Here is a 25144-nt window from a genome sequence, read left to right on the forward strand (position 1 = left end):
CATCTTGCCTTTTTAACTACATCTAGATAGAAGAACATAGAAAGTAACATCTAATACTTGAAGAGCCTCATGAGGCAGTAAGTAACTCTTCCTATCCTAATCATTGCTCACCATTATGAATTCTCTTGTCTGAATACTGTCTTTACACAAGATCTCAAAACTTACCCTACGTTTAGACAATATAAGGATACTCATTCATTTGTTTAAGTATTTCTTTTATTTCAAGATTTAATATTTGACTTTTACTAATACCCAGATACATGAACGTGCAGAAGAAATGAATCTCTGAGGACCTGGTGGTGCTGCACTGCATTAAAAAACAAGACACTGGAAACAAAAGAAATCACTTTTGTCATAGGATCCAGTCTTGTGCTCTGTCCCTCACAACCAGTTTAAACATTCTATTTTTTCATATTTGAAAGTACCAGATATAGAATCCCAAAGACAGTAGAAATAATCCTTTGCAGGCAAGAGTTTCCTTTGCAGGTCTTCTGTGAAGTGTCCCACTTAACAAAATAAGCCCTGCATTTCTATTGTAGTTTTCTTGATGTTCTGCATATATCTTCGTGTATACAACACACAGGATCTCAACTTCCTACTGGTGGATCTTTCATTGCTTCTAAACCTCTGTAGGGTGTTACTTCTGTTAAGATCACCTGCCTATGGTCTTGGAAAAACTGTTCCTTGTGGGCTCTAGTGAGGAGGAATGAAAAAGCATTAAACAAAAAAATCTGTGACAAGTAAGTGTTGGTCTTCATTTTGAGACCCTAATACTACTGACCAGATGCAGCTGGGATGAAGGCAACTGTTTGAAAGCTCAAATACCTATTACTGTGCTGAAGAGCATTTTGTTCTTCAAGAAGCATGTGCTGAACATTTGTGGTCCAAATAGTTGGCCGTCCTGAGGCTGTAAGATTAAAACACCTTATCTGCAGTTGAGGGTAAGATTGCTGTAGTTTACTTCTTCCCTGTAGTTTCTCACTTAGCCTTGGCCTCTTAATGAATGAAATGTCAAGCTCAACCTGGCTGTACTGGAAGGTGAAGGCTCATTTTTGCATGTGGTGTGCTCAGTGTCAGAGTCACTGCAAAATGCATCCACAGCAAAAAGCAAGTGTGCTTCTCCTTCTGCCTGATTATTATTTTTTAAATTCTCTTCAAGATGTTCTGTTTGTTTGCTTGTAGTTGCATTTACTGTTGGTTAAGAAGTTATATCTCAGAGGGCAAAAGATGAAGTGATGCTTGTAAGCAGGTTCCATGCAAGCGCTCAGACTCCACTGCTGTTAACCTCTGGTGCCAGCAATTGTGCTCATGGATGGATGTTGGATGGCTAATTTTGCTTTGTTTTATCAGTACATCTGGTTTTAGAAGTCTAAGGAAGAAATGCATGCAGGCTTTCTCCCCCTGTTTCTCATGTGTCTGTTTCTTTTGATAACCAATATGTGTGGGCTGGAAATATAATCTGTTCAGGGATATTTTTCTTAGGGTAGTCTTTTAAAGGCAAAATAGAACTGAGTTTTATTCTGCCCAAGTGTAAGAATCTAATGAATGTTTTTAATTTAATTGCTGTGCTGAGGAGTCCATAGCACAATTCATGAGATCTGTTGGTTTTGTCTGGATAGCTGAATGGGTGGAGGAAATACCTTTCTAAGAAGAAAAAGTGGCTCTGTAGGCTCTGGCCTACATCTTGTGTGTTTGCAACAGCTGTTCTTGGAGACTGTCCTATTGCCTTGTCCTCCATCAGCTGTTATTCCATTCAGATGTGTCTGCTTCTAAAGGCAGACTTGGAGTGCTACCTGGTGACTTGCTGTCCTTTATCTCCTACTAAGATTTCTTTTGCATTATGGTGGTCAAAAGTTTGGTACTGAACTTCTGAACAGCTCTTCTGAAAACCATTGGTTGTCTTTGTGAAAAGCTGTTTGTCACTTTAAGGCAATTCTCAGAAACTGGGAATTTTTCTTCTTCCTTTCAGAGGTTGACTTATGTTTAGAACTTTGTTGTAGCTTGAAAATCTCAAGCACCTTCACATGCAGAGAGGCTGTTTTTGAAGCAGCTGACTAAATGTGATTATCTGGTTTATATGAACATTACATATATATCTATATATAAGAGTATCTGCAAGGTGTGGTTGAGAAGCTACAGATCTATTTATCCCCCTGTGACTACTGCATTTAGATTTATTTTTAAATGCTGTGATTAAAGTGTAGATCAGCAAGACATGGGAATGTCCTGTTTGGGCTGGGACACTGGAACCAGGGCATATCCCAAAGGGTCTGTGGATCCAAAAGCTGCTGCTGAGTAGTATCCTGGGCTTGCTGGGTGGCCCCTCTGCAGAGAGAACCTCTATGCATTGAAAAGCTGAATAATCTCTCTGCCTTGTTCTGAGCAGTTGCTAATATTGAACCAGTTGTTGCTTGTGAATCTTTGGTGTTGTGGATTCTTGTTGGCTGTTCCAGAGACTGCTCACTTCATTTCTCATTTGGGGGACGAACTGGCCTTTGCCATGTATGCACTGGCACAGGTTGTCCAGAGAGGTGGTGGTCTCCCCATCCCTAGGAACATTCAAGTCTCTGAGCACCTTATGGAGCTGTAGGTGTCTCTGTTCATTGTAGGGAGCTGGGCAAGATGACCTTTAAACTGCCAGCTCCAATGGTTCTGTGATGCTATGCTCGGCAGGCCTCAGTGCTTGTTGTCACTTACCAGGTATTTCTCTGAACTTTTAAGAGACTTACTTAGCATGACTTACGAAACAGAGTGGGAAGTGTGAAGTACTCATGTCAGAGCCTAAGTGTGACTGAAGTGGAGGGCAAGGGTGGGTGATATTTTGTAAATAAGTCAATGGCTGGGGGGCCCTTAAGCGTAACACAGTAGTAGCCCTCTTCAAAACAGCACTGCACCTCTTTTCAATTTAAAATAGGAAAGGAGAGCTGCTGAAACAATGACTCACTCTTTAATAAATACGGTATGGATAATTGTTAGTATTTTTCATTTATTTGCTCAATCAACAGACGAATCTTCTACATGAAATAGACAAAACGTGTTCGGTACATTGATCTGTGGTGTGGTTGGTGGGGTCTCTGCCCATCTCGTATCAACTGAAAAACTGAGGAGCACCGTAGGCAGAAACTAAGCACTCTTCCATTCATTTCTCCCCCTCACCGCCATCTCTGAATCTTCAGTTTAAAACAGAGATAAGGCGTATGCTTCAAATTACAAGTAATAAACAAATGAGGATGACATCATGAAGTAACCATATACAAAAGAGATTTAGTCTGAATTGATAAAAGTAAGAAAATTCGAGGTGAAGTTAAAACTCTGCCCACAACATAACGACTTACTGTACCATGTGCTGCAAAGAGGGTTGGGATCATACAGAAATGTCTGTATCCAGAAAACAGATGGCAGCAGCTTTTCTTTTTTACAAAAACAATTTTGTGGTTTAATATATGAGTAAGCATTTAGGGAACTTTTAAAAACATGTATCCTGGACCCAATACCATATTCTTTGTCCTGAGAACTCATTATTATTGTTTTGATACAGTTGGGATCTATTACAGTATGTAAAATGCTCTGCTGACTTGGAGCTCTGTTTTAGTGTCTGTTTGCACACTAACTGATGCTTATTATCAAAAACTGGCTCCTGTTACATGGCTCCTGAATGTGCTGGAAGGAGACGTGATGTTCCAGGAGCTCTGGCTTGACAAGGCATCTCGTGGGGTGAAGCCAGTGCTTTGTCTTTATATGACCCATCCTTTAAAGGGAGCTGTCTGGAGTCTCAAATACTATGTATTTTCTGTACCTTGCCACACAAATGAAGCTGGTGTGTGAAGATGTTTCAGCATGGACACAGATCTGTCACTTCAGTGTGTGCTACAGAGCTGTACAGATTTTCACGGGCTTGCTTAATTTAGATGGAGTTGCAGAGAGCCTGGAGAGCTTTGCTGAAAAATGTAATTTATTCAAAGCAGGGAGCTTTGAGAGTGGAGAATCCATGGAGGAAAAGGATATTCCTCCAGCCTTGTTGGGTTATTTGTTTTGCTAAGTTTTTATACCATTTCAAATGGATTAGGTTAACGTATGACATTATTTCTCTCCTCGTCAAGCTTTGCATGAGGTTTTGAACATAAGGAACAAGAACACTTGTGGGGTGGGATGCATTGTGTAGCCATATCCCTGGAGCTTATACTATGCAGCCTCTTTTTATAAACACTTGACTACTTTCCTATCTCATTTGTGGCTAATCATGCATTGCCTTATATGTATTTTTTCAGCACTACTCCAAAATTTGCCTGGGCAGGTAAGTGTGATGGAATCATACAGAGCATTGTGGGCTATTTTGTAGAAATGCTGCTATGGAGCATAGCTCTCTTTCTCAAGTGAGAAGTGATGGGGCACAAAGAAACAGAGGAGGTTTAAATTGGACACGAGGAAGAATTCCTTCATGGTGAGTGTGGTGAAGCTTTGGAATGGGCTGCCGAGGGTAGTGGAGGAGTCCCCATCCCTCGAGGTATTAAGAAGTGTTTGGATGTTGAGCTGAATGTCACATGATTGCACTCAGTAGGTCACGTTAGGTTGAACTTGGTGTCGAAAGTCTTTTCTAACCTAGATGATTCTATTTTACAATTTTAATGAGAATTTTAATGATATAAGAAACTGCATCTTTCACAATCATTGCCTCATCTTGTCTGACTCCTCTGACACATCACGGTTTTTATTCCCTTCTTCTTCAGACACGCTCCCACTTTATTCACTTTGTCTCTTCTTGCTTTTGGATGCTAGTGGTGCACACCAGGCTTACGGGCTTATCTCTTACATTGTTGACAGTCTGTGGTGTCGAAGGGAAAATAGATTATTTTTTTCCTTTCTGAGTATGTACTGCAGAACTCAATATTTTATGAGATGGTAGACAGCAGAAGCAGTGGCAGCAGCAGCAATATAGCTGTAGCTGCAGCCAACAAGGCCATTGTACGTGCTCAGTATTCAACCTGAGTCCAGAATGGGAGAATTGGAAAGAATTTTGTTTTTGGCTTGAGAACAAGAAAAGGATTAAAATACCAGTAAACTTGCTTTAAGTTTTCTTTTGGAGAGAAAGAAGGAACTGAGTGCAGAAAGCTGTACAGTATGGTGTTTTATGTAGTGATGACTGAAGATCATAAAAAGACTTCTTTCTATTGTCAATTCTAATTGGCGGCTGGCACTGATTAGCAAGAGGAAGAAATTGAGGGGAGAAAAAAAAAGACAAATGGGGAATTTTATTGAATAGAAAGCTGCTGAACAAAAGAGGACTTCTGTTCCTGCACATTTTAGTGGTTTTAGAGAAATAAGCCTTCTGACCTTCAATCTCTTTGAATTATAGCTTGGATAGCATCATATAGGGATCAATTTCTTAGATGTGTTTAACTTGTTCACTTAAGCTCTTACATGCCTTGATCCATTTTGATTCCCAAGTGTGAATCGGAGTTTTGCCTACAAACTGTTTATAATTCTTTGTCTCCTCTGTTTAAAAGAGAAGGGGGCAGTGGGAAAGATATGAGGGTAAGTAGTTCTTGGAAATGTGGTGTGCTGTATGGTTTGCTAGGAATACCTATGCTGTGAGCTTTTTGGTTTTTTTTAACCACCCATGCAGTAGTGCCAGTGACGTGCATAAATTTTGTGTGGCAAACTCTAGTAGTGAAATCAGAAATCTCAGCCCATATCTGCTGGTGCTTATAAGGTCATGTTGGATTGAATGTGAAGTACTTGCAGCACAGAGGCTCTATTTCTCTATGTGTAGCACCTTATGCAGTCTTCTAAACATATATGTTTGGCTCTTAGTCAATGCAAGTTGGCCTGTACCTTCTGTTTCTAACGTGGATTTACAAATGTGGAGTCTGTCCATGGCTTAGAGTCGCTTCCACTTTCCAAGTGAAAAAATAACATCTCAAGTACGATGTGAAAACAGAATTGCAGTGCTGAAGTTGGTGGCCTGATGTAGCAGCACAAAGAGGCATAAATGCCTTATCTAGAAGGAAGTTGGCTGTGGATTTTTCATGTTCTTGCCTTGCACATTCACAAGTTCAAGTAATTGAATGGCCTTGCATCTATCATGCTTGTTTTAGAAGCCAGAATACCTGACGTGTGCTCCCAGTTTACTGTTGAGTTTTGACTTTTTAAACTTTCTCTAGCTCAGCTGTCTGTAAAATCAGGATAATATGTGATAATGGCAGTTCCTGACATCTTTGCACCATGAGGGGTCTTATTAACATGAGAGTGGGGCAAGTCTCTTCTCACTGGTGACAAGTGACAGGACGAGGGGAAATGCCCTCAAGTTGCGCCAACGTAAGTTTAGGTTGGATATTAGGAAACACTTCTTTACAGAAAGGGTAGTTAAGTACTGGAATAGGCTGCCCAGGGAGGTGGTTGAATCGCCATCCCTGGTTGTGTTTAAGAGCCGTTTGGATGTGGTGCTCAGGGATATGATTTAGCAGAGGGTTGTTAGTTAGGATACTATGGTTAGGCTGCGGTTGGACTTGATGATCTTCAAGGTCTTTTCCAACCTGGGTAATTCTATGATTCTAAACAATGGAGTGGTTCTGTACATGTAGGTAGGACTCCATTGTTTTACAGTAATACTGAAAAGAAAGTAAATGTGGAGTAGATGTATTTGTAAACATCGATGGATTAGCTAATGAAATTGCAAAATCAGCAAGTGAATTTTGCAAGGCTGGTGATAATAACAGATAGGAAAGAGAAATACAAAACCACTGGCTCAAAGAACAAGAGCAAACTGCTGTTTGGCTGTGGAATTAGTTAAATACCTGCCTAGTTTATGTGCTGAAATTAAGTTAGCTGCAACAGACATCTTCTCTCCAACAGGATAAACCGCATAGCGTGAAGCCTGACTACAGAAGCCCAGAGTGCTTGTATCTGCTCGCCAGAGTATCTGCTATGAGAAAATTGGCTCTGCACGTGCACATTAACAATAAGAGCTCTTTAAGTTAACTCCACACTAATTCATATATAAAATCTTGCTGTTAAAATTTGAAAGTACCTCTCTAATAATCTTGAGGAAAGCGGAGCTGTGACCAAATATGCTGCTTGTATGTGTAAATCAAAATGCATTTTCTTCCCTTTTAAAAATTAAGTTATAGTATTTTGCACACGGAGCAGCACTGAGTGCAGTGAGTTCTTCAGCAAGCCATTTGGAAGAATTGCCACATAAAACTTGGAAAAAATCTTTTTTGGCTTAAATATTGCATGGGCTGGAAACTTGCTGAAGGACATAAGCAAAAATAGTAGATGTGGCAGTAATATGAGCCTCAAGACAGGGAACGGTGCTTTCAGGATAAGTATCAGATACAGATTTATTAATGATTTAGAGAAGGAGGCTAAACAGCTCATCAGTTAAATTCACGATTTAATACTAAGTAGGGAATTTTTGCAAGCTTGGAAAGAAAACACGTACAAAGTATGGAGTGGTTGGATCTTAGGAGACAGTAAGAAAACAAAATGAAAAGATGTATGTTTTAGCAGAGAGAAAGAGAACTGGCATATTTCTTACATGGGGGAAGTTTGTTCAGCATGTTTTACCTGGCTGTACATATGCTTCTGCTGTGCTAGTTCAGGGACGTGCTTTGGCAACTGTAATTAGTGTTGAATTCTTATTCATGTTGAAGACTGTGCGTAAGAATTAAAATTGGGTCATAAATACTGTAGCAAATCAGAGGCTATTGTTCGTGAGACCATACTTCTCTAAAAAGCAGACTGATTCTGCAGAGATGCTGAGGGTCTGTACCCCTGAGGACTCATAAGAAATGAGAGCATTTAAAACTTCATGGATCAAACTCTTTTAAAAGGTTTTCCAACAACGAGCTAGTTTATGCCCTGAGCTAAGCTGCAATTCAGGCTATTGTTACTTAGTGTTTATGTAAACTGTTCTTGTCCAAAATATGTGATACTGTCTCAGTAAAACAACTTTTCTCCTATTCTGTCTGTAGGGCACTCACTGGAGGATGGAGGGGGAGTCCAATTGTGTTTTCCTGCAGTCAGTGTAGTGGGTGTCTACATACAGTGCCTGTGGGGCTTCCAGAGAAGCACATGAGCAATCAATCTATGGTGTCTTTTTATCTTCCAGCCCACTTAGCTGCGTAGGCAAGAAGCACATAACATCCTGCTCTGTGCTGTGTAGAGTCCCAAGCACTGATCCCTTTCCAATAGATATACTGCACAGAATTTGATTAGCACACAGGGAGCCGAGCAGTTCTGGTTCTAATAGTGCTATACTTGTCTGTCTTGCCAAAAACATTTTACTAGATGCTGTTGTACCTGATGCTTGATATTATTGAAGCTTGGGGAGCATGTTGTTTTATAAATGACATTGGATTTCCTCAGCATTACATGTATTATTAATGTTAGCAATTTTTAAATTGGTCATGTTCATTATAAGGGAAAGTTTAAGCTCCCTAATGTAAAACACAGAGCAGTTTTCTCCACATACTCCAACAGTGTATTTCACTTGATTGCATGTTGATAACCGAGACAGACAAACATGGTACAAAAGTCTTAACATTACTTTTATTTTTTGAAAAATTACCCTAAAGGTATTTTTTTCAAAGGTTCCCGCTCTTAGTATCAAATAATTCAAGTGTGCTGAGGACTTGTTTCAATTAAACCTTTCACATTCATTGTTTAAGCCCTAATACAATTAGTTTGCCCTTCTATTGACCACATTTATTAATATCTCCTTTGAAAAACTGCCTTAGCAGACTGCAGCAGGAAACTTAGAATCCTAAAAGCTTTCCTAGTTTGTTTTCCGACTTGCAAGTGTTAATGTGGCTCCTACCTGCCAAAGCGGAGCAGACATACTGGAAAACATCACACTACTCTTAAGTAACTGCTTCACGATGAACAGACAGACATTTTCTGAATAACCTTACACAGTTCTGTACGTAGCTTGCAGGGTGAGGGTTTTAAGCAAACAGGCGAGAGAAACTCATTCAGGGGTGCGGAGGGTAATAAGGCCTGCAGTGGTGGTGCAGTTCGTGCAGGTGGGGGCGTGGGGTAGAGTTGGCGGTCAGTCACAGGAAGCAACAGGGGCAGCATGGAAGTGTACGCTGTATAGCAGGGGGGGAAGGGATAGTAATGGAGTAGTAACAAAAGTGTGTCCTATGTTATAGAGACTAATTGAATGAACCTTGATGGATATAAATGACTGAGCTCTTCTCCACTTTGATTTCTGTATTTTCTATTTTCTCCTTTATTATGGATTACTTCTTGTAGTGGTATGTCTTTGGAAACCTTGTTAACAAAGAAATACTTTATCCCCAGTAAACAGATGATCTGCACTTACTTTCACATCTGTTAGCTAGGTGTTGCCAGCTAGTGTGTCACCAGTTTTAAGTTGGGGTCTGTTTTCATTTTGGTAGTGATTGGGTTTTGGTTCGTTAGTTGTTAACATCAATGTTTTTAAAACTTACTGCAACAGATAGTGGGAAAACCACTGATTTATATAAAGCTTTCTCTTAGATTTACACTCTCAACAATGTTACAAAAAAGTTTGACCCAGGGCTATCTTCAGTTCTACCTGGAAGAAGTTCTACTGGTAGTTCTATCTACCAGTCACGTGGTGTAGGGAACCTGCTTTGGCAGGGGGTTTGGACTTGATCTCTAAGGATCCCTTCCAGCCCCCACAATTCTGTGATTCTGTGTGAATTAATTTTTCCATGGAGCTCTGGTCACAAAGCATCTCTTTAGAAGCCAGCTGCAGTAGCTCTGTGATCCCCTGAGGATGGCAGCCTCAGCATGCATACTGAATTGCTACACGTAGCACTTATCCAAGTGGTTTTACAGGTGAGAATTGATCTTCCTTCCCACTGGCTCTGTGCTGGCATTTATTTCTTTACTCTGGGAGGATCTTTGACCAAACCAGATTCTTTCCAAACACTGTCTTTCAGATTATTTATGTACAAAATATTTTGGTTTTAGAAGAAGCAATCTGTCTTGAATTTGACTCTAATGAATGATCACTTTAAAGGCCAAATAGCTCATCATTATTCTTCTTGCCTAAATCTGACAATCCAACTGAGTCTTCCAAGCATAACTGAGCGATAGCACTCTTCAGTTCTTGTAGTTTCATGAGGCTATTGTACAGGAGGCTTGATATGAGACTTACCCAATCCATTTGAAAGGCTGTAACAAAACTTTGCCTCAGTGCTCAGTGGTTCCCTGAAGGTAACTGGTACACGTGTGGATATGAGGAGCAAATAAGCAACCACTTTCTCCTTTGTTACTCCAGTGCTTCAAGTAGAAATGGCTGCACAGGGAAGGATGCCTGTGTCCTGTGTGAAAATGTTTCAAATTTCTGTGATCTTTGGAATGTGATAAAGGTGTTAAAAGCATCTGAGGCTCTACCCCTCACTTCCTTTCATTGGGTGACTTGGGGGTAGCACTGAGTGATAATGGACTGGGAAAAAGGCTCCTTTAGTTCTGTTCTGGCAGGAGACCTGGGCTATTACAGAGTAGTTAAACACTTTCCTATTTTAAAGCAGGCCAACAGAGCAGGGAAGGAAAAATTAGAAATGGTTTGGTGAATATGTGTGGTGCCTTTGCTTCCTAAGTTCTCCACAGTAATTTTGAGTATTTTCCACTTCATTCTCCCTCTCTACCTGGTGCCAAATTGTCTTCTGGAGTATAAATCTGGCCACTGATGGGGGGATAAACACTAATAAAATCCTCCTTGCAGCCTGGTTCTGTGAGGTGCTAAATGCCTCCTATTAGTGCTTGACACATTGTGGAATTAGGATTTTAAATCAAGTTTATGCAGTGATGGCCCTATGATGCTGTTGTTAATAACAAATCATGGTAGAAAACTCTGTAAAATATTTTAAATGGTTAAAAGGGGGGGAAAAAAAGAACTTCCAGGAAGTTGATGATAGAACTTTGAGGTCTAATTCAGCATGGAACCAAGTGCATTCAGGATTAACACAAAGACACTGAGCAAAACCACCAGAAGCAGTTTTTGGATGCTCGTAATTTGCAGGCTTGAAGCAATTTTTGTGTTAGAGATTGAGCATAATATAGTATTTGTGATGGGCAGTTGGCTACGTTAGTCATTGAAAATGGCTTTCCAGATGCCTCGATGCTTATCTATTTGGAAGCTGTTATATAATTTGAAAACTGAATATAACTAATTGGTACTGCCTTCTTGACAGTGTTAGCATGAGTTATGTGACAGAGAGAGTAAGGCTAATGCAGAGATATAAGCCACCACTCAATAGTAACAGCCACCTTCAAGTATTCCTTAACAGGTTTTTTTCCTAATATTTAAATATTTTTTGTAGAAATCCTTTGGTTTGTTTTCTGTTCATGTAGAAACTCCCAGGAAATTGTCTCATTTGAGAATACTTATTCTTTAGGTTACAATTAATTGCAAAATCACTTGCGTTGTGTGTGTTCTGGGTCTCACCAAACTACCACTCCGTTATGTCTAGGAATTAATAAATAAATGGATCTATTATTTCTTTCTTTATAAACCAACCTTCAGGACTTCATATTTTTCTCCTCCCATGAGTGACTGTAAGTTGAAACATGATCTGTTTTGGGACTGGCTGAGTTCCTGAAATTGTTTAAGTGATTTGAGAACCTTCAGCATGATTTTGCTTTGTGGATTCCAATAATGGAATCATTCTGTGGCTGCAACCTCATTCATAGCAAATTAATAACAATGTTATGAAAACCTGTGTAAACCAATAAGGTAGAATGTGACATGAAATTCCTACCTTCCTACTATTACTTGTTGTTAGAATTGGCTGTCATATTGTGTTGAGTTTCTGAGGCATAATAGCAAATTTTACTTAGTTATTCATATATTTCACTGTAAGCAATCATGCTTTTGCCTGCCCCTTGAGAATAGTGAACATATCTTTTTCTTTTAATGTTATGAAAAAGCTTACAGCTCTTCACTTACCCATGAGGAGATAATGTCATTCACAGTCTGTCCAGCTTCCCTGGGAAGGCAGATACTGAGCCCCGTTTATATGCAGCAGGGGCAGCTGAATGCTGCAGATGAGCTGCTGAGCATGTCATGGAACGTAATTGCATCAGCGAGGTGGACTAGCAGAGTTTTTGTTTTGTGCTCTTTGATCTGGAAGTTGCAGTTCACAGTGCAATAGGAAACACGAGGTACAATCCTTCAGGCTCCCTTCCACTGCCTTACCCCCAAATCCAACACAACCAAAAGAAACCCCCCAAGCACCGCAATTTGAGTCTAATAGTAAAACTGAAACGGCATCTGAGTTTAAGCAATGGCCAAGATGGACTTAAATTATTACTAGGAAGTTAATGTTCTGTTACCTTTAGGGAAATAACCCTCCGCAGAAATATTTTGCTTACTAATTTGACCAATTTACAGAAAGCAATTTAAAGTCTCTTTTGCCCTTGCTCTGACACTTGCATTCTCAGACACCGGTGAGGGAAGAGAGCTGAGCCGGCAAGAGGAGGGATGCCTGGTGCCAGCTTCAGGTTTTGAGTAATGTGAGAACTGACATCTGCCTGAGATGATTCTTTTCAAACACCGCGACTCACAGAGCAATGCTCCGTGGGATTTAGCGTGGGGAATGTGCTACGGTATAGTAACAGCTGGCTACAAATATGGATAGCAGTCCTGAAAATACAAACAAAAGGCATCCCAAGCTGAGGTCAAAACAGGGAAGAGAAATAGCATGTAAAATGGATTTTCTCTTTTCATGTAAATTTTCCTTCTTAATATTGTCCTAATAAACTATGGGCAAAGGTAAGCCCTGTGGTTAGTTTGTTGATCCTTCTGGCGCTTGCGCTGCCAAATTTGTACTGCTGCAGGCCTTGCTTTAGGTTGATTAAAGTGTTTGTTACTCTCTGACCAAGTGTTCAACAACTTCTGGAACAGTTCTTCCCTATTTTTCTTTAGATTAATTTAAAAAAATATGCAATCTTGCTTTTTGTTATGGCAATAGGATTGCATCAGTTTTTCCTTCTGGTTGCAGAGGTAACTTGGACAATACATGATGCAACGTGATTATTTTGTGGAGGTTCCAGGTGGCAACACAAGCTTTGCCGGAGCTGAACTGTCAGGGCTGACAATGGAAAACAAACTCCACAACCTTGCTTTCCTAGGAAACAGCAATCTGTTATTCTCTGAGAGAACTTCCATGTCTATTGTCACCGCCCTTTGGAAGTTGCATCTTCCTTATGCTAAGATCTTCCAGTTTGTGCCACCCTTCTTGCCTTGCTCTGTCCTTGAACTGTTTTGAAGAAGTCTAGCCTAGAGAGGCGTATCCCAGCATCTTGGCTGCTCTGATTCACTTTGCTTCAGTGCACTTTGCTCGCAGCTTGTCCCAAAAACATGTATGCAAACTCCCGTGGATATACATAGGAAGACAGGGATGCTGGAGTGAAGTGACATCTGGGTTTGATGGCAGCAGAAGAGTAAATTCTGTAAAAGAGGATTTGATTGCAGTAGCTCTTGCCCCGACTCTGTCAGTCGGCTGAAGACAGAACTTCCATTCCTAACACAACACTCCCCTGGTCTGCATTTTGGGCTGATAAGGCCTTGCCTCTGCTGTGTGGTGGTGCATTTTCTGATGAAAACTTTTAAATAGGATTAATCCCTGCTTGTATGTGATAACACTGCCCATTAATGTGTTTGTAGAGTTGGGAACTTGAGCACTTCAGGTTGCCAGTATTTGTAATTTTTCTGTTCCGAGAAAACTGTTATTAGGCAAGGGAGGTTCAAGTCTCACAGAACTTCTGCCATTCTCTCATTCCATCCCAATCTATGAATCCTTGGGGAAAAAATAGCATTTCTCAGTGGTGCTACACAGTTTGTGGTGTGTGGATCCATTGTGACCCTGTTAGGCGTGTTCACGTGTGCCTTGATTCATATCTGATGAACTTGCCAAGCTCAAGCTTTTATGCCAAGTAGTCTTAGAGGCAAGGTAGAAGGGAAACCATAGGGGTAAGGAGCTGATGAGCAGATCAGGCATCCAGGAACTTGCTTCTATGACTAAATTTCCCCAGCATACCTCGCTTCTGCTGCAAAGCCAAGACAAAGTGTTTAAATGTGTGCAGTAGGTGGGGAGAAGGCAATGCAAATGGATAGATGTGTGGCTGGGATTAAAGGTGAGAGCCCTGAAGCTGCATGTTCCTTGTCAAACATGTTCATAAATGTCACTTTGCTTATCAGTGAAGGAGTGCCAGGGAAAAGCAGAGCTCCTTTAGGAAGTTGTCTCTGTTTGTGAAGCTTCAAGAGTTCATAGAGGCTGAGTTAAATCCCCATTAGCTGCAGCACAACCTGACAGCTCATGTTGGCTGGTAGCAGGTACCATCTTATTACAGCACGTGGTGGTGGAGCACTGAGACAAAAGGACTGAGCCAGTCCCAGCTGTGCTGCTGGCCATGTTGTGTGTCAGGCTGTGAGCAGCAATGAGCAGAAGGTGCTGCAGTCAGCTGCAAGGGGTCTGCGAGCAGCAGAGGTTGTTTGCAGCATAGAATACCGACCTTGGGGCAAATTATTTTGTTTATTTTCCCTCTCTTGCAGCACTTGCTATTTTTAATTGCATATTTCTTTGGCTTTATGCCACCGGATCACGTAGCAAGACCTTGAGTTTCTTTGGAGTTGTGATTATCAAAATCAATAGTTAATGTGATTACATCCTTCCTGAACTGAAGGGGAGGAATTACTGTAATCTGTGCTCAGGTGTGATGCCCTCAAATGCATGGGGCTGAATGGATGCTGCTGTCAGTGTGTGGTGGTGACTTGTAGTGATGGGGCAACCTTTCTATGTAGTCCCACTGTGCGATTACCTGAGAGGAAGTGGTTTGTGCTGGAATAAATGGGGCCAGGTGTTGTTTTACGACTCTGTTTTAAAAACTTTGAGGCTTGGGACAAAGCATTCAGCCTTATGAACTCAGTGCTACAAACAAGTGTTCAGAAACTTCCAGTGCAAAGCTATTCGGTTGTTTAATTATATAGATAGATAGACAGATATGCCATATACAAAAGGATCTACATTAAAAAACATAAAAGTGATGAAATAAGACTGAACATAAAAAGAGTATTGTTTGCCAACAGGAGGCGTGGGGATTGGTTTTCTCATTTCTGTTTGTTGGGTTTCTTGATGATTTTTTGGGGGGTGAAGTGGGGGAGGTGGCTTTGGAGCTGAGGGGAGTTGTTGGGGGATCAATTTAGTAGAAACGCTTTTGTCTCAGTGGGATCCAAAAGTTTCTCTTCATTATTTTCTCTCCCAACATCCTTTCTTGGCTTTAAAGGAGGGGATGGTGGGGAGAAAGAGGCATCGCTTTATAGTTCTATGTTAAATTAAATGTGCAAACAAAGCTATTGCAGGGAAGAAAACAACCAACCAAACCTCACCCTTCTCTAAAAGCTGGAACATTCCTGGCATTTCAGCTCCTGAAAAGCTTGATTTACATTATCCTAAATCACTCCCTGTGATATTAATCAATACTTCTCTCAGTTTTAAAACAGGAAATAGCTTCAGTCTGTGTTTAAACCCTGCAACGTCTCATGTCGTGACCTTTTAGTAGTTGGTTCCTTTTCTCCCCCTTCCCATTTTTTCACATAGGCCTCTGTGTCTGTCCTGACTTTTTGAGCTGTGGGCACTGTAGATGTTTCGGTTCCAGCTCCAAGTGCCTACATTTTACAGGCCTTGACTTCTTCACTTCCTGTCTCCTTGGCTTTTCCCTTTGCTTTCCTTTCCTTTCCATGTCACGCTGTTTTCCTAGCTATGCAGTTTTTGCCTGCAGCCATTCAGTGCTGGGCTGTGGGCTTCTTTTAGCCTGAATACTCTGTTCCATCTGCTGAGATAATGAACTTCTTGACACCAGCTGTATAAATCATTACTGTGGACGGTAGCATGGAAGTAGGTAGGAGCATCTGGGAGGCTAATCCTGCTGTCCAGGCAGGCAGTGTGGGTATCCCGATCCTGTGCCTTAAAAAGGTGAAATCGTGTATTTCTTTGTGGCATTCTGCTCAGTAACTCAATCACATTAAATCCCTTCCTGAAGGGGTACAGGGACACTTAGTATCTCTCCACTGGTTTCCGTTTGTTGTGTTTGGAGACCTGACAAACCAAAAGTATTGGAGGGCTTTTAGTCTTAGCTGAGCAGACATGTATTGAAAGAACACTGCATAATTTTAACAGACCTTGGCTTAATTAACAGGATCTTCCAGGAGGGGCCCCAGGTCTCCATGGCCAGGATACTGGGCTTCACTCACTCAGGCGTTGGAGCGGGGCTCCTGCCAGGGCAGCTGTCTGCTGTGTGGTGAGGAATGCTGCTGCTCATTGATCCATCCGTGCACCAGGATAAACAGCGGGCAGCATTAAACTTCTGCATGTTTTCTTTCCTTCTGGTGCAGGTATTTACTGTGTCTACGAACAGAAAACTGTTGTGTTTCTTCCTTTTTTTTTTCTCTTTTTAAGAGCGTAGACGAAGTGTAGGCTGGCTTGCTGGCTGCTTTATTTCTTTTTCCTTGTCTACCAGATATGTTGTTTTTTTCTTTAAAGAGCCAAGTCTCCAGAGTGCTGTCCTCAAGTTCAGTTTCCTGGTTGAAAATCTGCATACGGTAATGCAATATTCTTCTCCGGGAAAGATTTTTATGGCATATGTAAATGAAATAAGACCAGCCCCTGGTGGTATTGACAGGATGCTGAGGAGGAAGCTGACCGTGTATTAACGTGCTCACAGCGTAGGTCATTCTCACCGAACCCTGCAGCTCTGTGAGATTCAGTGCTTGCTGGAGATGACTTTGCATTCTTTCAGTGACCCTCTGTGAAATACGCTTTCATTAATGAGAAATATATACATATTTTTTACAGGCATCTCTCCTTAAGCGTAAAAGATGGGACGTGTAATTGTTATGTTTTTAGAGGCACAATTAGAGAAATACATGTGGGTCTCTGCCCAAAAAACTGGTGTGAATATATCACAATGGGAATAATCACTTTCTTTTGTGATTATTTCATTCTATGAATCAAACTGGCCTCTCCAGATTTTAATCTGCTTGGAGATGATCTTGTTTTCTCCCTTAAACTGGTAAAAGAAATTTGAATTTCTATCAGTTTTTGTTTTCTAAAGCAGAGAAGGCTTTAGAAGGGAGAGGACTGAGTTGTCAGCAGACACGGCAAACACTGCTGCTGCATGGGTGGATCAGATCCGTTTACGGGTTTGCTGTGGAATTAGGCATATTGCCCTTTTAAGAAGTCTTCATTGCAGACAACAGATAGTATTTCTTAGGTGTCTTTCAGGAACAGTTGTAAAATATTCTGGACAAAACTGATCCTGAACGTCTTACTGCGTGAGTTCTAAAATCTGGTGTTGGTACATTTTTTTTTGCAGAAATTTTCCAGTTGCCCTGTTTCACAGCTGGAAGTGTCCTTGCGGTTCTGGAGCATTAAGAGAGGTATTAATTTCCCATGTTCAGGAAGCAGTAAGCTTTTTGTCTGCTTTCTGTAGCGCTGTGTTGAAAGCAAACCTTCAGGCAGGTTCTTTTCCCTTTTAGCAAATTTGTGCAGCTGAAAGAAAAATATCTTTTAATGGAGTAATTGGCTGTTTCCACCAAGAATTCTGTGTTTAGGAGGTGCTGTTGATAGCAAAGCTGAGGAGTGTCTGTCAAGCAAAACGCTACCAAAGGAGACAAATAGCAGGACATTTTCTGCAGCAGGAAAACGGAGTCTGCATGATGCAAATTTTGGAGCGCTACATGTGGTTTGAAGATGACCTTAACATTTCTTCAAATAGAGTAATGAGTGGATCCTATTCTTGAAACCAAGGTAGTGAGGCTGAACTCCTCTCAGTCTGAGAGTGGTGTCCAATGTTTGGTTGGAATAGGCGATACAATTTAAACTGAGACACTTGTAGTCTCTGTCTGAGCATTCTCCTGTCACAGGAAAGAAATGCTGCCCTCCTTTTCTCCTCTAAGTGGTGACTCTTCCCCATCTGTCTGGGTGATTGCCTGGATTTGAGTCTTGGAGTGCTTTTGTTTTCATGTTCACTTAAGTAAGAATAAAAGCATTATCTGAGATAAACGTACTTTGGCAAAATATTGGTTAAAAAATTGTTTGTTTTTAACTTTGCCTTCTGCGTTAATTAATGAGTCAGGATGGCTGGGAAGAAATATTCGGTGTGTCCTTGCATGTACGCTATGGCTGAGTCCTGGAGGTGGAAATATCTGTGCAATAAGACCTTCCACTTGGTCATACTGCCCAGGCAAAGGCTCCTTGGCATTCTTTGTGGTATCCTTGAGCTTTTCAAGTTTGGTTTGCCTTCTGGAAGTGTTTTAGCTGAATTAGGTACGTAAGAAAACTGTCATGAAAGAAATTAAGGAACAAAAATATCAGTAAGTGCCAAATTATGTGAGTGAAGAATTTGATTATCTTTGCTAGCTCTGTTACTTACTTGAGGAACAGTAGTTGCTGTGCTTTTTTATTTTTTCCCTATGCTTCTCACTCTTTATAAGATTTCCTTAGTCCTAATGGATAAAGTCTGTCAAAGCCTGAATATTCTCCCAAAAACTTTCCACTGCTTTTCCATATTCTTTTTTTTCGTCAGTTAGTACAGAATTTAAGGAACTACGGCCCATTTGCCATGAAAAGTAGCTAAATCCTTCATTTTACTCTTCTTTTCAATTGGTTTTGTCGGAAATCATTAGCTTGGGTATTTTTCTAAAGATCCAGATTACCATGTCATAAAATAGGATTCGTAATATTCAGTGCAACCTTTCGTATTTCATATTTAAGTAAGTAAATAAAAATTTGAAGAGTTACTTAAGCCTTGAGGAGAAAAAAAGGGAAAGGGACCTTCCATAAAACTTCCCTATGCTCAGCCAGTTATGAGAATGAGCAAATCAATGGCAAGGAGATGACAGCCAACCAAGCAGTCTGAGATGTTCACGAAGAGATTTGCTTTTCTTTCTGAACTCCTCTCTGCACAAGGAAGTAGGCAGTAAAGCTACAAAAAGAAACTTGAATGGTCGGTGTTCATAAATGCTGTAATTTTTCAAAGTCTTTTTTATATTTAATCAGTCTCATCAAGTTGGAAAAAAATATCATGCATTATTAATTAGTGATAACTGATCTCTTTTTGCCTAGAAGAAAGAAACTGCATAGAAGCAGGTGTACTGCTGTCAGGTTTTCAGTTCCAAGCAATAAAAGATCAGTTCCCTGGCATGACATCACATTATGTTTTACTACACAAATTGCTATCAAATTCACTGAAATTCTAGGATTAGAACATGAGCTGAATTCCAGCTTTTCTTATCCAAGGGCTTTTCAGTAGGATGCGTTCCAAGTGAGTTGATAGTACGGCAGCGTAGCTGTTGTTTAACTGGAGATAGGTTGGTGTAGAATCTTGTTTGCTGTAGTTGTCATCTTAAGATCAGTTTCACATATGAATGTTTGAACCAGATAAGACCCAGTGAACTCTGCTTGTCTTTCCAAGAGTGACCATTAGTGGCTGCCTTGGAAAAATGTGCAGTGAATGTGGAGCCTCTGCCAGCAGCTGGATCTGCATCTTGTTTTCATAATCCTTGATTCATTATTTTCATAAGTTCTGATTATTTTTTTTCTAATGTTGATTACAGATCAGAGTCTTAATTGCACCCTGGACAGAGGGTGTTCTGTACTGTGCAGGGCAAGTACTTTTGCTTTTAAACTTGCCTGATTAATTTCACTGGATGCCATCAAGCTTCCGAGTTTTCAGAAATGATGATAGTCATTCTCTCACTGCTTTCTTTCCCCCTACCACCTCATCAAATGAACCTCTGGTATATTGACTTTTTATTGCCTTTTTCAGATAAAGGGTCTTTGCTCAAAAGCTCTTGCATGTATTTCGTCTTCCATAACTCCCTTTTTCTAAGCTCTTTTCTACTTCTTTTTATCAGCTTGAGAGATAAGAGAGACCCATTAAGAATGTGGGCACACCATGAATTTATGCAGTAGCACAGTGGATTTTTTTTTTTTGTCATTTATATTTTCCTGATTTATAAACTTATTTCCTCTTTGGACACAGCTGAGCAGTTTCCTTGGGGGGAGCTGATATTGCTACATCCAGAAATAAGACTGACTCAAAGCTTTGCTTAAGAACTGATGTTCTGATCTGATGGCTTCTAGAAATATCTGGCTTCTTAAAGTGAGTCAAAAGACTGTTGGTAGAACTAGTAGGTAGCTGTAGTGCCCACATTTGTCTGACATGCATAAAATAGGCCTCCATGTATACAAATGCTTTTAGGGACTGGCTTTCATAGATGACCTTCCCTTCCTTGGCCTTTCCCATTGGATTGCAGGAGCAGTACTTGAGGAAGGCTTGTGGAATGAGGGGGGCATGACCACATTCTCATGGCCAAACCCTATTCCTGCTTTTGTTTCTGCTGTTGTTCAGAGAGAAAAATACAGCCATCTCATCTGGATTTATTCACGTCTCATGAAGAAAACTTCATTGCCTGTCTCTAAAGGAACAGTTTAGTTTTCCTTATTTCCTTATGTGTTTTGTGCATCTGGGATGTGGTCAGTTAAATCTAAACACAGGCATTTATTTTCATAGCAGTTAAATAGCTTTCAATTATAGATTAAGCATCAGAAAAACAACAGACATCTTGCTGAACCCTGGAAGGGTAAAGTGCAATATACCACAGCCTGAGTTTGTATTACTCATGACACGTTTGAAGAGTTGTAGACCATTTGTTCAGATCTATTTTTTTGTCCTACTGTTCTTCTGTAAACACTGTAGCAGCCCTGTAGAAAAACAGGGTATTGGGAAGAGCTGGAAATCTGAATGCCTTTACTAAAGCAAAGCCAGAGAAGTTTGTCACTGGATTCTCTCCAGTGCAAGGAAAGGTGTTGAAAGAAAGGTGAGACAGTGAAATGAAAGACGGTAAAAGGAATTTTAAGCAGAATGGAAAAGAAGGAGGGAGGTCATGTTTGGTTTTTCTAATTATGATTTCAGGAGAGTAACAGGCTGCAAAATTACTTGATTATCTTATGTTTGTGTAAACTCCTATGCTTTTTCTGAAGACACCAGAAGTGCTTTTTTTTTCTTCATAAACCACGTTCTATCAAAGCCCTTTCATAGTATTACAGAGCTCTATAAATTGCTGTCACAACTAAAGAAAAACACTTTTATCTGCAAGCACTTAAGAACATTACCACTTTCAGAGCCATGTAAGACGTTAGTAGCTGGCATGTTCAACTCCTTTCAGCTTTCATGCTGACATGTACCATATTGAAGACATTGGTTGTTTGTATAATACTTGGTTTGATCTTTTTTCCTTTTTTTTTTGCTTTCAGTACTGTTGAATCAATCAAAGCAAGTTATTGCTCTGTTGGGCATTAGCATACATTTAGATGTTTCTGCATTAAGAACTGTTCACAGAGGAAAAGGCTTTTATGTCAAGGAGGAGAGTAAACAGTATGACCGCAGCTGCTTTGAGGTGTGCTGTTATTTCTGACCCACGTATATTTGAAAATGAGCCTGCTTGTACTTGCAATTACTCCAGTTCAGATTACACGGTTGTGAAAGGTTTCCCCCTCCCTCTTCTTTTTTTTTCCTTTCCTTTTAATTTTAATTCCTTTATTCTCTGTAGCAACCAGACAAATGCTGCAGATGGAGAGAGAACGCTCAGTGGCTCTTGAAATGGTTTGCTCTGTTCATTGATTAGCATGCACAACTGAGTTGATTTCTTTATCTATTGCTACAGGATGTGCTGGAAATAGTAATGTAGTTAGTTGCTAATGCTAAATATTCAGAATTGTTGTATGTCACAATACTTACCTTGGAAGCTTTTTTTAAGGTGGGCTTATTTGGAACACTCAGCTCCACAGACGTTTTTCTGATCATCTGGACCTTATTCAAGCCTGACTGAAGTCAATGGAAGGATTTCTGTTGATTTCAGTAATCCTTAGATTGGGATTGTAGGCTTTTAAGCAGAGTAAAAAGACTCTTAAAATGCATCTGTGGCTCAAGTCGTCTTATTTATTATGTTTAATTGATGCTATAAATATGCTATGTTTAAATAGGAAGAGGTAGACAGCGATCAAGATGTGGCCCAGATGTAAAAGACTGGGAAGTCTTATTGTAGAAGTTAGCATTATCCATGATGTTCATTGCACAGTGCAACATAGTGCAAGAGGGTTTGCTTCTCAACCTCCATTCAATTTCTTTGATCAAATCTCTTCTTTTTCACCCTGAGTCACAAATAGGTATTATATAGAGCTGGAATCATCCTAAATGCTAATACGTGCACACAAGTTTCACAACAGCTGTTATAGAAACATGGTTCTTGAAATTGCTCTACTGTTTATTGCTGATATGTCCTCTTTAATTAGGAGAATTAGTGAGATCTAGTTCTCAGTTTTCACATCTCTAGTGAAGGTGAGGGGAAAAAAATGGAAATAGCTGTTACTGCAGGGTCCAGCTTTCTCTGAGAACAGAGTTATGATCAGACATTATGTACTAGTGAGAAAAATGTTAAGTTTTGCTTGATTTGGTAACAGCCATGTGGGGAATGATTAAAAACAAACAAACAAACAAACAAAAAATATATATAAGGTTTTGTGAACTGACCCTTTTGGAAAGGATCTTTTCCATGTGGAACTCTTACTTCCTGGTTCAGAGCAATTTCTGTTAAGTCTACATTGTCCAACAACTTTTTAGGTATCACAGCACTCCTTCAATAGGCAAGTCCCAAAATTGTCATAAAACTGAGAGTTCAGTCATAAAACAGCCCACATGGATGAGACCTCTGGAGGCCTTGGCCAAACTCTTGTTCAGGACGGGATTGTAAGCCCCCACAGATGCTGTCAACCATGACTTTCTTTAGTTGCACCATGAGAAATTCTAATGGGTAGAGACTGCACAGCCTCTCTGGAATATCTGTTCCATTGCTCAGTATCTTCATGAAAATGAATATCCAATTCCCAGTTTGCAGTCTGTGTCTGTTGCCCCTTGTTATTTTTTTTTTGACAAAATGAAGGAGTTTTTGTTATGTGCTGATTTTAACTGAGGCAGTGTCCATAGCCTGCTGATGTTTTTATTGTTGCTGAGTGATGGGAGCATGCCCAGGCCTGGCTGGACTTCTTGGTAGGGAGGAGCCTTTGCCTTTATGGCATGGATGCAAAGCCTGGGGACAGGTGGCCTGAGTTAGGCACAGGCTTATTCCACACTTACTCCATTTACATCATGCAGATGGCTATAAAGCTGTGGGGAGTTGGCTGGGGACTGACATTGCTTGGGGTTGGCTGGGAGTCTGTCGATGGGCAGTGAGATGTGATGTTGGTTAGTGGTGGACAGTTGTAACTGTGCGTTGGTCGGTGTGTGGTGAGTAACGGCACTGTGGGTATATACTATCATTGCAGTTACTGCTGCATTTTTTGTTTCCATTTTCCTTTTCTGTCTCAGTAAATAGTTTTTATCTCAACCCATGAGTTATGTTTGTTTCCAGTTCTCTCCCTTGTCCCAGTGAGGGGGTGGGAGGAGTGCATGAATGGCTATGTGGTGCTGAGCTGCTGCTGGATTAAACCACAACTCCACTCTCAGTAAGCTGTACTGTAGTTAAGTACCTGTTGTCTGTTCCTCAATCAGACTGTGTGCACCCAGGTGACACAGCCTCTCCTTATGGACTGTGTATTTTGGACCCCTGACCATCTTAGTCATTCTTTACTGGACTCTTTCCAGTTTCAATGCATGCTGTTCCACCTTGAGGCCCAAACCTGAGCCAATTACCCATGTTACCTTGCAGGTGTTGAGAGGGGTGATGATAACTCCTAATGCATCGAATACACAACTTACCTTATTCACAGTAAAAGTACACTTTTGGCCCATTGAAACTGCTGCCTGCCATAGCCCCAAGGTTCTTTACAGCATGTCTGATACTGAGTCATTTTGCAGCCTGCACCAGTGTTTGCGGTTATTTTGTTCCACATGTGGAGTTTTACTTTTCTCCACCTTTGTGAGGTTTGTTTGTTCCAAATTTCTGGAGGTTCCTTTAAATCAAATCCCTGTGATTCTTTGTCATATAGTCCCCATATTTCAGTGTCATCTGCAGACTTCTGGAGGGTATCATTTTTGTCAGCATCTGAGCCGCTCGTGATGCTGAGCGGAATAGATCCTCAGGCTGCTCTGACTATTACCAGCTGGACACTGAATGTTTGACCTTATTCTAGTGAATTATATTTTATACAAAATTAATAATTTGTTATGTCCCAAATACATTTAAGTGGTTGGGTTTTCACTTGGGCTGTTTGCTCTGTCCTGTTCCCACATGTTGGCTTGTGTAGGAGATGTTTGTGCTGGGGATGAGCAGCGTAAAATGAGAATGAAAGGCTCAATTTTTAAAATTAATGAGGAAACTACAGTACAATTAGAGCCAAATGCACTTAGAGACTAAGCAGATTCTTTTCCATGGGTTTTTTGTGTTGGTTTTTTTTTTTTTCATCTTTAAAGTTTAGTAATATACTTTCTTTGGCATTCAATTTGTTTTTAGAATTTTTTAATCCAAAGTGTTAGCTTTGATTTTAAGTCATGATCAAGAGTGACTGTAAGACTATTTGTAGACTAATCTTGATGTTTTTCCATCATACTCATGGGAGAGCTGCTCATGTAATATCTTTCCATCTTCATGAACTGAGTGTTTTGACACTTTCATGTTAGAGTTGTTGAGTCTTGGAATTTGCGGTAGTAACCCTTGACTATGCCTTTCACAGCACTGCCAGCAAACTTGTAGCAATGCTACTCTGATCCTATAAAAAGAAAGTGAAATGCTGTGGCAGGGGTAGAGAGGATCTTATAGATGTATAGAAGGGGAGGTTGCTTTTCAAAACTTTGAAGGAAAATGTAATACCCTGAAGATGATATAATTGGCATCCTGGCAAGACAGCCATCTTTGCAGTTAGTATACAATATGTTCTGTAGAGACTGACAAAATTCTGTACACACATCTGATTTTTGGAGGCTTGTGATCAGTCTCTTACCTGTTTTTTCTTCAACTTTTTCTCTCTGATTTCTATTTTGTGTTGTGGGCTAATGTAGTAGGAGCTTCTAGAAAGTGCTATGTATCTGCTGAATCCTTCAAATGGAGCTTTTCATGTTCTCAGTTCTATGTTCAGTTTCTGCAACTTATCTC

At 40.4% G+C, this 25144-nt stretch overlaps 1 protein-coding gene across 5 annotated transcripts in view; it reads left to right on the plus strand.

Annotated features, from left to right (window-relative positions):
* The window catches only part of ATP8A2 (ATPase phospholipid transporting 8A2), a 280358-nt gene that overhangs the window by 114784 nt on the left and 140430 nt on the right, over nt 1-25144 (plus strand). The gene's annotated exons all lie outside the window — the stretch shown is intronic.

This window comes from Coturnix japonica, chromosome 1 (assembly GCF_001577835.2).
Source record: "Coturnix japonica isolate 7356 chromosome 1, Coturnix japonica 2.1, whole genome shotgun sequence".
NCBI lineage: Eukaryota > Metazoa > Chordata > Aves > Galliformes > Phasianidae > Coturnix > Coturnix japonica.